Below are 12,937 nucleotides of genomic sequence, written 5' to 3' on the forward strand. Positions count from 1 at the left end.
TAATATTCCACAGAGCACAGATAGTACATGTTACTACCTAGATAATGCTCCACAGAGCCCAGATAGTACATGTTACTACCTAGATAATATTCCACAGAGTCCAGATAGTACATGTTACTACCTAGATAATACCCAACAGAGCCCAGATAGTACATGTTACTGCCTAGATAATATTCCACAGAGCACAGATAGTACATGTTACTACCTAGATAATGCTCCACAGAGCCCAGATAGTACATGTTACTACCTAGATAATGTTCCACAGAGCCCAGATAGTACATGTTACTACCTAGATAATGCTCCACAGAGCCCAGATAGTACATGTTACTACCTAGATAATGCTCCACAGAGCCCAGATAGTACATGTTACTACCTAGATAATGCTCCACAGAGCCCAGATAGTACATGTTACTACCTAGATAATACCCAACAGAGCCCAGATAGTACATGTTACTACCTAGATAATGCTCCACAGAGCCCAGATAGTACATGTTACTACCTAGATAATGTTCCACAGAGCCCAGATAGTACATGTTACTACCTAGATAATGCTCCACAGAGCCCAGATAGTACATGTTACTACCTAGATAATACCCAACAGAGCCCAGATAGTACATGTTACTACCTAGATAATACCCAACAGAGCCCAGATAGTACATGTTACTGCCTTGATAATATTCTAGTGCCCAGATAGTACATGTTACTGCCTAGATAATACCCCACAGTGCCCAGAGAGTACATGTATAGACCCAGATAATGCCTGAGTCCCCAGATAGTTCATATAGCTGCCCAGATAACGTAACTCAGTGCCCAGAGAGTACATGTAACAGCAGATAATGCCCCACAGTGCCCAGATAGTACATGTTACTACCTTGAGAATATTCTAGTGCCCAGATAGTACATGTTACTGCCTAGATAATATTCCACAGAGCACAGATAGTAGATGTTACTACCTAGATAATGTTCCACAGAGCCCAGATAGTACATGTTACAACCTAGATAATACCCAACAGAGCCCAGATAGTACATGTTACTACCTAGATAATACCCAACAGAGCCCAGATAGTACATGTTACTACCTAGATAATGTTCCACAGAGCCCAGATAGTACATGTTACTACCTAGATAATACCCAACAGAGCCCAGATAGTACATGTTACTACCTAGATAATACCCAACAGAGCACAGATAGTACATGTTACTACCTAGATAATGCTCCACAGAGCCCAGATAGTACATGTTACTACCTAGATAATGTTCCACAGAGCCCAGATAGTACATGTTACTACCTAGATAATGCTCCACAGAGCCCAGATAGTACATGTTACTACCTAGATAATGTTCCACAGAGCCCAGATAGTACATGTTACTACCTAGATAATGCTCCACAGAGCCCAGATAGTACATGTTACTACCTAGATAATGCTCCACAGAGCCCAGATAGTACATGTTACTACCTAAATAATGCTCCACAGAGCCCAGATAGTACATGTTACTACCTAGATAATGCTCCACAGAGCCCAGATAGTACATGTTACTACCTAGATAATGCTCCACAGAGCCCAGATAGTACATGTTACTACCTAGATAATGCTCCACAGAGCCCAGATAGTACATGTTACTACCTAGATAATGCTCCACAGAGCCCAGATAGTACATGTTACTGCCTTGATAATATTCTAGTGCCCAGATAGTACATGTTACTACCTAGATAATACCCCACAGTGCCCAGAGAGTACATGTTACTACCTAGATAATGCTCCACAGAGCCCAGATAGTACATGTTACTACCTAGATAATGCTCCACAGAGCCCAGATAGTACATGTTACTGCCTTGATAATATTCTAGTGCCCAGATAGTACATGTTACTGCCTAGATAATACCCCACAGTGCCCAGAGAGTACATGTATAGACCCAGATAATGCCTGAGTCCCCAGATAGTTCATATAGCTGCCCAGATAACGCAACTCAGTGCCCAGAGAGTACATGTAACAGCAGATAATGCCCCACAGTGCCCAGATAGTACATGTTACTACCTAAATAATACCCCACAGAGCCCAGATAGTACATGTTACTACCTAGATAATATTCCACAGAGCACAGATAGTAGATGTTACTACCTAGATAATGCTGCACCGAGCCCAGATAGTACATGTTACTACCTAGATAATGTTCCACAGAGCACAGATAGTACATGTTACTACCTAGATAATATTCCACAGAGCCCAGATAGTACATGTTACTGCCTAGATAATGTTCCACAGAGCCCAGATAGTACATGTTACTACCTTGAGAATATTCTAGTGCCCAGATAGTACATGTTACTGCCTAGATAATATTCCACAGAGCACAGATAGTAGATGTTACTACCTAGATAATGCTGCACCGAGCCCAGATAGTACATGTTACTACCTAGATAATGTTCCACAGAGCACAGATAGTACATGTTACTACCTAGATAATATTCCACAGAGCCCAGATAGTACATGTTACTGCCTAGATAATGTTCCACAGAGCCCAGATAGTACATGTTACTACCTTGAGAATATTCTAGTGCCCAGATAGTACATGTTACTGCCTAGATAATATTCCACAGAGCACAGATAGTAGATGTTACTACCTAGATAATGTTCCACAGAGCCCAAATAGTACATGTTACTACCTAGATAATATTCCACAGAGCACAGATAGTACATGTTACTGCCTAGATAATGCTCCACCGAGCCCAGATAGTACACGTCCCTACCTAGATAATGTTCCACAGAGCCCAGATAGTACATGTTACTACCTAGATAATGTTCCACAGAGCCCAGATAGTACATGTTACTACCTAGATAATGCTCCACAGAGCCCAGATAGTACATGTTACTACCTAGATAATGCTCCACAGAGCCCAGATAGTACATGTTACTACCTAGATAATGCTCCACAGAGCCCAGATAGTACATGTTACTACCTAGATAATACCCAACAGAGCCCAGATAGTACATGTTACTACCTAGATAATGCTCCACAGAGCCCAGATAGTACATGTTACTACCTAGATAATGTTCCACAGAGCCCAGATAGTACATGTTACTACCTAGATAATGCTCCACAGAGCCCAGATAGTACATGTTACTACCTAGATAATACCCAACAGAGCCCAGATAGTACATGTTACTACCTAGATAATACCCAACAGAGCCCAGATAGTACATGTTACTGCCTTGATAATATTCTAGTGCCCAGATAGTACATGTTACTGCCTAGATAATACCCCACAGTGCCCAGAGAGTACATGTATAGACCCAGATAATGCCTGAGTCCCCAGATAGTTCATATAGCTGCCCAGATAACGTAACTCAGTGCCCAGAGAGTACATGTAACAGCAGATAATGCCCCACAGTGCCCAGATAGTACATGTTACTACCTTGAGAATATTCTAGTGCCCAGATAGTACATGTTACTGCCTAGATAATATTCCACAGAGCACAGATAGTAGATGTTACTACCTAGATAATGTTCCACAGAGCCCAGATAGTACATGTTACTACCTAGATAATATTCCACAGAGCCCAGATAGTACATGTTACTACCTAGATAATACCCAACAGAGCCCAGATAGTACATGTTACTACCTAGATAATACCCAACAGAGCCCAGATAGTACATGTTACTACCTAGATAATATTCCACAGAGCACAGATAGTACATGTTACTGCCTAGATAATGCTCCACCGAGCCCAGATAGTACATGTCACTACCTAGATAATATTCCACATAGCACAGATAGTACATGTTACAACCTAGATAATACCCAACAGAGCCCAGATAGTACATGTTACTACCTAGATAATACCCAACAGAGCCCAGATAGTACATGTTACTACCTAGATAATGCTCCACAGAGCCCAGATAGTACATGTTACTACCTAGATAATACCCAACAGAGCCCAGATAGTACATGTTACTACCTAGATAATACCCAACAGAGCACAGATAGTACATGTTACTACCTAGATAATGCTCCACAGAGCCCAGATAGTACATGTTACTACCTAGATAATGTTCCACAGAGCCCAGATAGTACATGTTACTACCTAGATAATGCTCCACAGAGCCCAGATAGTACATGTTACTACCTAGATAATGTTCCACAGAGCCCAGATAGTACATGTTACTACCTAGATAATGCTCCACAGAGCCCAGATAGTACATGTTACTACCTAGATAATGCTCCACAGAGCCCAGATAGTACATGTTACTACCTAAATAATGCTCCACAGAGCCCAGATAGTACATGTTACTACCTAGATAATGCTCCACAGAGCCCAGATAGTACATGTTACTACCTAGATAATGCTCCACAGAGCCCAGATAGTACATGTTACTACCTAGATAATGCTCCACAGAGCCCAGATAGTACATGTTACTACCTAGATAATGCTCCACAGAGCCCAGATAGTACATGTTACTGCCTTGATAATATTCTAGTGCCCAGATAGTACATGTTACTGCCTAGATAATACCCCACAGTGCCCAGAGAGTACATGTATAGACCCAGATAATGCCTGAGTCCCCAGATAGTTCATATAGCTGCCCAGATAACGCAACTCAGTGCCCAGAGAGTACATGTAACAGCAGATAATGCCCCACAGTGCCCAGATAGTACATGTTACTACCTAAATAATACCCCACAGAGCCCAGATAGTACATGTTACTACCTTGATAATATTCTAGTGCCCAGATAGTACATGTTACTGCCTAGATAATATTCCACAGAGCACAGATAGTAGATGTTACTACCTAGATAATGCTGCACCGAGCCCAGATAGTACATGTTACTACCTAGATAATGTTCCACAGAGCACAGATAGTACATGTTACTACCTAGATAATATTCCACAGAGCCCAGATAGTACATGTTACTGCCTAGATAATGTTCCACAGAGCCCAGATAGTACATGTTACTACCTTGAGAATATTCTAGTGCCCAGATAGTACATGTTACTGCCTAGATAATGCTCCACAGAGCCCAGATAGTACATGTTACTACCTAGATAATGCTCCACAGAGCCCAGATAGTACATGTTACTACCTACATAATGCTCCACAGAGCCCAGATAGTACATGTTACTACCTACATAATACCCAACAGAGCCCAGATAGTACATGTTACTACCTAGATAATGCTCCACAGAGCCCAGATAGTACATGTTACTACCTACATAATACCCAACAGAGCACAGATAGTACATGTTACTACCTAGATAATGTTCCACAGAGCCCAGATAGTACATGTTACTACCTAGATAATGCTCCACAGAGCCCAGATAGTACATGTTACTACCTAGATAATGTTCCACAGAGCCCAGATAGTACATGTTACTACCTAGATAATGCTCCACAGAGCCCAGATAGTACATGTTACTACCTAGATAATGCTCCACAGAGCCCAGATAGTACATGTTACTACCTAGATAATGTTCCACAGAGCCCAGATAGTACATGTTACTACCTAGATAATGCTCCACAGAGCCCAGATAGTACATGTTACTACCTACATAATACCCAACAGAGCCCAGATAGTACATGTTACTACCTAGATAATGCTCCACAGAGCCCAGATAGTACATGTTACTGCCTTGATAATATTCTAGTGCCCAGATAGTACATGTTACTGCCTAGATAATACCCCACAGTGCCCAGAGAGTACATGTATAGACCCAGATAATGCCTGAGTCCCCAGATAGTTCATATAGCTGCCCAGATAACGCAACTCAGTGCCCAGAGAGTACATGTTACTACCTAAATAATACCCCACAGAGCCCAGATAGTACATGTTACTACCTTGATAATATTCTAGTGCCCAGATAGTACATGTTACTGCCTAGATAATATTCCACAGAGCACAGATAGTAGATGTTACTACCTAGATAATGCTCCACCGAGCCCAGATAGTACATGTTACTACCTAGATAATGTTCCACAGAGCACAGATAGTACATGTTACTACCTAGATAATATTCCACAAAGCCCAGATAGTACATGTTACTGCCTAGATAATGTTCCACAGAGCCCAGATAGTACATGTTACTACCTAAATAATACCCCACAGAGCCCAGATAGTACATGTTACTACCTTGATAATATTCTAGTGCCCAGATAGTACATGTTACTACCTTGATAATATTCTAGTGCCCAGATAGTACATGTTACTGCCTAGATAATATTCCACAGAGCACAGATAGTAGATGTTACTACCTAGATAATGCTCCACCGAGCCCAGATAGTACATGTTACTGCCTAGATAATATTCCACAGAGCACAGATAGTACATGTTACTACCTAGATAATGTTCCACAGAGCCCAGATAGTACATGTTACTGCCTAGATAATGTTCCACAGAGCCCAGATAGTACATGTTACTACCTAGATAATGTTCCACAGAGCCCAGATAGTACATGTTACTACCTAGATAATGCTCCACAGAGCCCAGATAGTACATGTTACTACCTAGATAATGTTCCACAGAGCCCAGATAGTACATGTTACTACCTAGATAATGCTCCACAGAGCCCAGATAGTACATGTTACTGCCTAGATAATACCCCACAGTGCCCAGAGAGTACATGTATAGACCCAGATAATGCCTGAGTCCCCAGATAGTTCATATAGCTGCCCAGATAACGCAACTCAGTGCCCAGAGAGTACATGTAACAGCAGATAATGCCCCACAGTGCCCAGCTAGTACATACAGTATATCTGCCTAGATAATATTCCACCCAGCCCAGGTAGTACATGTTACTGTCTAGATAATATTCCACAGAGCCCAGATAGTACATGTAGCTGACTAGATAATGCACCTCACTGCCCAGATAGAACATGTTACTGCCTAAATAATGTCAAACAATGCCCAAGTAGTACATGTATCTGCCTAGATAATACCCAACAGAGCCCAGATAGTACATGTTACTACCTAGATAATGCTCCACAGAGCCCAGATAGTACATGTTACTACCTTGATAATATTCTAGTGCCCAGATAGTACATGTTACTGCCTAGATAATATTCCACAGAGCACAGATAGTAGATGTTACTACCTAGATAATGCTCCACCGAGCCCAGATAGTACATGTTACTACCTAGATAATATTCCACAGAGCACAGATAGTACATGTTACTACCTAGATAATGTTCCACAGAGCCCAGATAGTACATGTTACTACCTAAATAATACCCCACAGAGCCCAGATAGTACATGTTACTACCTTGATAATATTCTAGTGCCCAGATAGTACATGTTACTGCCTAGATAATATTCCACAGAGCACAGATAGTAGATGTTACTACCTAGATAATGCTCCACCGAGCCCAGATAGTACACGTCACTACCTAGATAATATTCCACAGAGCACAGATAGTACATGTTACTACCTAGATAATGTTCCACAGAGCCCAGATAGTACATGTTACTACCTAGATAATGCTCCACAGAGCCCAGATAGTACATGTTACTACCTAGATAATACCCAACAGAGCCCAGATAGTATATGTTACTACCTAGATAATGTTCCACAGAGCCCAGATAGTACATGTTACTACCTAGATAATATTCCACAGAGCCCAGATAGTACATGTTACTGCCTAGATAATGTTCCACAGAGCCCAGATAGTACATGTTACTACCTAGATAATGTTCCACAGAGCCCAGATAGTACATGTTACTACCTAGATAATGCTCCACAGAGCCCAGATAGTACATGTTACTACCTAGATAATACCCAACAGAGCCCAGATAGTACATGTTACTACCTAGATAATGCTCCACAGAGCCCAGATAGTACATGTTACTGCCTTGATAATATTCTAGTGCCCAGATAGTACATGTTACTGCCTAGATAATACCCCACAGTGCCCAGAGAGTACATGTATAGACCCAGATAATGCCTGAGTCCCCAGATAGTTCATATAGCTGCCCAGATAACGCAACTCAGTGCCCAGAGAGTACATGTAACAGCAGATAATGCCCCACAGTGCCCAGCTAGTACATACAGTATATCTGCCTAGATAATATTCCACCCAGCCCAGGTAGTACATGTTACTGTCTAGATAATATTCCACAGAGCCCAGATAGTACATGTAGCTGACTAGATAATGCACCTCACTGCCCAGATAGAACATGTTACTGCCTAAATAATGTCAAACAATGCCCAAGTAGTACATGTATCTGCCTAGATAATACCCAACAGAGCCCAGAGAGTACATGTAACAGCAGATAATGCCCCACAGTGCCCAGATAGTACATGTTACTACCTAAATAATACCCCACAGAGCCCAGATAGTACATGTTACTACCTAAATAATACCCCACAGAGCCCAGATAGTACATGTTACTACCTTGATAATATTCTAGTGCCCAGATAGTACATGTTACTGCCTAGATAATATTCCACAGAGCCCAGATAGTACATGTTACTACCTAGATAATATTCCACAGAGCCCAGATAGTACATGTTACTGCCTAGATAATGTTCCACAGAGCCCAGATAGTACATGTTACTACCTAGATAATGTTCCACAGAGCCCAGATAGTACATGTTACTACCTAGATAATGCTCCACAGAGCCCAGATAGTACATGTTACTACCTAGATAATGCTCCACAGAGCCCAGATAGTACATGTTACTACCTAGATAATATTCTAGTGCCCAGATAGTACATGTTACTGCCTAGATAATATTCCACAGAGCACAGATAGTACATGTTACTACCTAGATAATGCTCCACAGAGCCCAGATAGTACATGTTACTACCTAGATAATGTTCCACAGAGCCCAGATAGTACATGTTACTACCTAGATAATGCTCCACAGAGCCCAGATAGTACATGTTACTACCTAGATAATGCTCCACAGATCCCAGATAGTACATGTTACTACCTAGATAATACCCAACAGAGCCCAGATAGTACATGTTACTACCTAGATAATGTTCCACAGAGCCCAGATAGTACATGTTACTACCTAGATAATGCTCCACAGAGCCCAGATAGTACATGTTACTACCTAGATAATGCTCCACCGAGCCCAGATAGTACATGTTACTACCTAGATAATACCCAACAGAGCCCAGATAGTACATGTTACTACCTAGATAATGCTCCACAGAGCCCAGATAGTACATGTTACTACCTAGATAATGCTCCACAGAGCCCAGATAGTACATGTTACTACCTAGATAATACCCAACAGAGCCCAGATAGTACATGTTACTACCTAGATAATGCTCCACAGAGCCCAGATAGTACATGTTACTGCCTAGATAATACCCCACAGTGCCCAGAGAGTACATGTATAGACCCAGATAATGCCTGAGTCCCCAGATAGTTCATATAGCTGCCCAGATAACGTAACTCAGTGCCCAGAGAGTACATGTAACAGCAGATAATGCCCCACAGTGCCCAGATAGTACATGTTACTACCTAAATAATACCCCACAGAGCCCAGATAGTACATGTTACTACCTAAATAATACCCCACAGAGCCCAGATAGTACATGTTACTACCTTGATAATATTCTAGTGCCCAGATAGTACATGTTACTGCCTAGATAATATTCCACAGAGCCCAGATAGTAGATGTTACTACCTAGATAATGCTCCACCGAGCCCAGATAGTACATGTTACTACCTAGATAATATTCCACAGAGCCCAGATAGTACATGTTACTGCCTAGATAATGTTCCACAGAGCCCAGATAGTACATGTTACTACCTAGATAATGTTCCACAGAGCCCAGATAGTACATGTTACTGCCTAGATAATGTTCCACAGAGCCCAGATAGTACATGTTACTACCTAGATAATGCTCCACAGAGCCCAGATAGTACATGTTACTACCTAGATAATGCTCCACAGAGCCCAGATAGTACATGTTACTACCTAGATAATGCTCCACAGAGCCCAGATAGTACATGTTACTACCTAGATAATGTTCCACAGAGCCCAGATAGTACATGTTACTACCTAGATAATGCTCCACAGATCCCAGATAGTACATGTTACTACCTAGATAATGCTCCACAGAGCCCAGATAGTACATGTTACTACCTAGATAATGCTCCACAGAGCCCAGATAGTACATGTTACTACCTAGATAATGCTCCACAGAGCCCAGATAGTACATGTTACTACCTAGATAATGTTCCACAGAGCCCAGATAGTACATGTTACTACCTAGATAATGCTCCACAGAGCCCAGATAGTACATGTTACTACCTAGATAATGCTCCACAGAGCCCAGATAGTACATGTTACTACCTAGATAATGTTCCACTTAGCCCAGATAGAACATGTTACTACCTAGATAATGCTCCACAGAGCCCAGATAGTACATGTTACTACCTAGATAATGCTCCACAGAGCCCAGATAGTACATGTTACTACCTAGATAATACCCAACAGAGCCCAGATAGTACATGTTACTACCTAGATAATATTCTAGTGCCCAGATAGTACATGTTACTGCCTAGATAATGTTCCACAGAGCCCAGATAGTACATGTTACTACCTAGATAATGCTCCACAGAGCCCAGATAGTACATGTTACTACCTAGATAATACCCAACAGAGCCCAGATAGTACATGTTACTACCTAGATAATACCCAACAGAGCCCAGATAGTACATGTTACTACCTAGATAATATTCTAGTGCCCAGATAGTACATGTTACTACCTAGATAATGCTCCACAGAGCCCAGATAGTACATGTTACTACCTAGATAATGTTCCACAGAGCCCAGATAGAACATGTTACTACCTAGATAATGCTCCACAGAGCCCAGATAGTACATGTTACTACCTAGATAATGCTCCACAGAGCCCAGATAGTACATGTTACTACCTAGATAATACCCAACAGAGCCCAGATAGTACATGTTACTACCTAGATAATTCTCCACCGAGCCCAGATAGTACATGTTACTACCTAGATAATATTCCACAGAGCCCAGATAGTACATGTTACTGCCTAGATAATGTTCCACAGAGCCCAGATAGTACATGTTACTACCTAGATAATATTCCACAGAGCCCAGATAGTACATGTTACTGCCTAGATAATGCTCCACAGAGCCCAGATAGTACATGTTACTACCTAGATAATACCCAACAGAGCCCAGATAGTACATGTTACTACCTAGATAATGCTCCACCGAGCCCAGATAGTACATGTTACTACCTAGATAATATTCCACAGAGCCCAGATAGTACATGTTACTGCCTAGATAATGTTCCACAGAGCCCAGATAGTACATGTTACTACCGAGATAATGCTCCACAGAGCTCAGACAGTACATGTTACTACCTAGATAATGCTCCACAGAGCCCAGATAGTACATGTTACTACCTAGATAATGTTCCACAGAGCCCAGATAGTACATGTTACTGCCTAGATAATGCTCCACAGAGCCCAAATAGTACATGTTACTGCCTAGATAATGCTCCACAGAGCCCAGATAGTACATGTTACTACCTAGATAATGCTCCACAGAGCCCAGATAGTACATGTTACTACCTAGATAATACCCAACAGAGCCCAGATAGTACATGTTACTACCTAGATAATGCTCCACCGAGCCCAGATAGTACATGTTACTACCTAGATAATATTCCACAGAGCCCAGATAGTACATGTTACTGCCTAGATAATGTTCCACAGAGCCCAGATAGTACATGTTACTACCTAGATAATATTCCACAGAGCCCAGATAGTACATGTTACTGCCTAGATAATGCTCCACAGAGCCCAGATAGTACATGTTACTACCTAGATAATACCCAACAGAGCCCAGATAGTACATGTTACTACCTAGATAATGCTCCACCGAGCCCAGATAGTACATGTTACTACCTAGATAATATTCCACAGAGCCCAGATAGTACATGTTACTGCCTAGATAATGTTCCACAGAGCCCAGATAGTACATGTTACTACCTAGATAATGCTCCACAGAGCCCAGATAGTACATGTTACTACCTAGATAATGCTCCACAGAGCCCAGATAGTACATGTTACTACCTAGATAATGTTCCACAGAGCCCAGATAGTACATGTTACTACCTAGGTAATGCTCCACAGAGCCCAGATAGTACATGTTACTACCTAGATAATACCCAACAGAGCCCAGATAGTACATGTTACTACCTAGATAATGTTCCACAGAGCCCAGATAGTACATGTTACTACCTAGATAATATTCTAGTGCCCAGATAGTACATGTTACTGTCTAGATAATGTTCCACAGAGCCCAGATAGTACATGTTACTACCTAGATAATGCTCCACAGAGCCCAGATAGTACATGTTACTACCTAGATAATGCTCCACAGAGCCCAGATAGTACATGTTACTACCTAGATAATGTTCCACAGAGCCCAGATAGTACATGTTACTACCTAGATAATGCTCCACAGAGCCCAGATAGTACATGTTACTACCTAGATAATGCTCCACAGAGCCCAGATAGTACATGTTACTACCTAGATAATACCCAACAGAGCCCAGATAGTACATGTTACTACCTAGATAATGCTCCACAGAGCCCAGATAGTACATGTTACTACCTAGATAATATTCCACAGAGCCCAGATAGTACATGTTACTGCCTAGATAATCTTCCACAGAGCCCAGATAGTACATGTTACTACCTAGATAATGTTCCACAGAGCCCAGATAGTACATGTTACTACCTAGATAATACCCAACAGAGCCCAGATAGTACATGTTACTACCTAGATAATATTCTAGTGCCCAGATAGTACATGTTACTGCCTAGATAATGTTCCACAGAGCCCAGATAGTACATGTTACTACCTAGATAATGCTCCACAGAGCCCAGATAGTACATGTTACTACCTAGATAATGCTCCACAGAGCCCAGATAGTACATGT

At 41.6% G+C, this 12,937-nt stretch overlaps 1 protein-coding gene and 1 long non-coding RNA gene across 18 annotated transcripts in view; both read left to right on the forward strand.

Annotated features, from left to right (window-relative positions):
* The window catches only part of SHISA6 (shisa family member 6), a 470,754-nt gene that overhangs the window by 155,495 nt on the left and 302,322 nt on the right, over positions 1 to 12,937 (forward strand). The window lies entirely within an intron of this gene.
* On the forward strand, positions 7,074 to 8,292 carry LOC141094004 (uncharacterized). Its single transcript, XR_012233008.1, has 2 exons — positions 7,074 to 8,074; positions 8,117 to 8,292. It is a non-coding gene; the product is annotated as an uncharacterized lncRNA (long non-coding RNA).

Source organism: Dendrobates tinctorius, unplaced genomic scaffold, assembly GCF_039654945.1.
Source record: "Dendrobates tinctorius isolate UK_male_01 unplaced genomic scaffold, ASM3965494v1 ptg000063l, whole genome shotgun sequence".
NCBI lineage: Eukaryota > Metazoa > Chordata > Amphibia > Anura > Dendrobatidae > Dendrobates > Dendrobates tinctorius.